Source organism: Macaca mulatta, chromosome 6 (genome assembly GCF_049350105.2).
Source record: "Macaca mulatta isolate MMU2019108-1 chromosome 6, T2T-MMU8v2.0, whole genome shotgun sequence".
NCBI classification, from domain to species: Eukaryota; Metazoa; Chordata; class Mammalia; order Primates; family Cercopithecidae; genus Macaca; species Macaca mulatta.
In genome coordinates, this window is record NC_133411.1 from 23,943,417 (window position 1) to 23,945,844 (window position 2,428).

Here is a 2,428-nt window from a genome sequence, read left to right on the forward strand (position 1 = left end):
ATATGTTTGAAATCTATCCCTTTATTTATTTGTATTGCTTTTCTGATGAAAATTCTAGACTTGGGTGACATGGTTGGAAATTGAGACTGAAAATATTATGACTATACACACACACACACACACACACACATATATGTGTGTATATATGTGTTAGATTGGTCACCTAATTTTATTCTTTTTATTTTATTGTTTTTAAATCAAACTCGTTTTAAACTCCCTGTGATAATATAAGGAGACACACTACACAGCACAGCGTTAGGGCAGAAAATAGGTTATTTACAAAAATCATTTAGGGTAAAATCACATTTTTATTTCAACAAATATATCAGATTAATTGTATCTACATGATAATTTGATGCTATAAGTTTATTCATACCGGGAAAATTGTCACATTAAAAATTCTCAAAATAATTTTGGCACAGGTCAAATCTTCTCATTTTGCTAAGTCCCTGAGCTCTTTGAAGAGGCTGACCTCATGCACTGACCTTTTCCCCAGCCACCTTGTTCCCCTTTCTCCAGAATGCCTTGCTACATGCTCTGTCCTCAAAGCTACTTTTATCCCTACCCATATAAACTGTAGGTGAACATTTAATGATACCACCTTTTTAGCCAATGATGCTCTGTAGAAACCATGCAGCTTCTCTGACAAGTAGACTTAAGAGTCCCTGCCCCAAATAGGACTTCATACCATTTTCCCGATGCTTACTGACAAAGAAGAGGATCCAGATGAGGGTACATTTTGTGTATGCTTCATATTATTCATAAAATTGCCTGTAATGGTCAATCTTTTAACATTTCCAAAGCTCATGTCTCAGAAGATCATCCAAACATTGGATGGCAAAGAGGTCAATGTCAATGTCAAGCTTATTGGCAAATAAGTGGTGCTTGCACAGCATCCAGTTCAAGTCACCAGCTCCAAAAATGCACACCGAGTGATTGTGGTCCCCATCGCAGTAGGTAGGGAGCACCTTTGGAAACATCACCCTCCAAGCACTGCCACTTGACAAACCTGGCAACTGCATGCATGTCAGACAAGTCATACTTATGGTTTGTGGAGAGTGAACCGGGGACTTCAGGAATACTCTGGATGGTATCCCAGAGATGCTCATCAGGGCTGTGTGTGTCTTGTGCCTGCCCGATAAACTTTTGGATTTTTTTCATTCTGCAGTACATACCCCACATCCTCCCTGCTGACCACAAAATAGGCACACACTGAACAAAGAAGTGCTTCAAGTGGAGTAAGCATTTTAACTTTCCCTGTGTTCGTCAGTTTTCCAAAAACCTCATACTGCTTTTTCCACCTTTCTCCTTTATTGAATGGCATCCTCTGCATTTCAAGGTTGTTTTCTCCCATTAACAACTTGATCTTCCTCAGAATTTCTAGGTTGGATTTAATGGGAAAATCCATACCACAAAGTTTTACCAAGAATTTCCAGCCTGCAGTCATTGCTTAGAGGTCATTCATGCAGTTGAGGTTAGCCTGAACCTGGCTCCATGATGCATAAACCACCGTCTCCAATCAGCTCGCCACAAAGACTTTACTGAAACAGAATGCAATGCCCATCACTGCAGCTAAAAAGGAATCCTCTGATTTTTTGTCCACGTGAATGTGATAGAAATTCTGAGGCATATAGATGGCCCTCAGTAGCCTGTAAAGCATTTCAATCTTGTGATGAACTGCTATAGAATATGCTGTTTGAAACTCCACCTCTTGTTTACAAAGGGGTTCTATGGTATATTGATATATTTGTGTCTCTCTTGATGAAATAAGTATGGTCACTGGTTATGTTTATATAGTTGGCACGTGTTCACCGAGGGTACTTTAAAAATTTTACTGTTAGCATCTCAAACTTTACCTTTTGGATTTCATCTACATCACCCTGTAAAACTTTGGTGCAATTAATATCACTACTAGGATTCTCTCCAACAAGCTCCAAGTGTCTGACAAATTCGGGCTTTGATGAATCCTTAAAAAAAAGGGGGAGGGATAAGAAAAAAATCTCCTCTGAAGCAACTTCCTTAGCATTTCAAACAATAATCAGGGACTTTCCTTTGTGAAGGGCAGTCTTCTATCCTCCAATCACCAATGATTTTCCTTCCATTGTGGCCTCTGTTTGCATTTATCAGAAGTGCAAAGGCATATTGAAATGAAGAACAGAACATTTAGAAGTAAAGAAAGTCTGAATCATTTAGTAGTGATTCCAGGTGACATCCTGCACCCACTCCAAGTACCTCTCATGCTCTCAGGTGGCTTAAATGTAGCAGGCATCCTCCAATAATGATATGTTCTATGAGGCTTTAAAAAACTGTGCACAAAGGAGCAGTTGGATTCATTTAGGGGGTCCCCAATTCCTGAGTGATAAAGCACTTTGCTGTTGTTCAGCAGATGCTCGATAGAGGGGGTCCTGATGGAGTGGGCAAAGCCACA

At 39.7% G+C, this 2,428-nt stretch overlaps 1 pseudogene; it reads right to left on the bottom strand.

Moving 5' to 3' along the window:
- Positions 1–788: 788 nt before the first annotated feature.
- LOC144341341 (beta-1,3-galactosyl-O-glycosyl-glycoprotein beta-1,6-N-acetylglucosaminyltransferase-like) lies at positions 789–2,026 on the bottom strand (annotated as a pseudogene).
- Between the last annotated feature and the right edge of the window lie 402 nt (positions 2,027–2,428).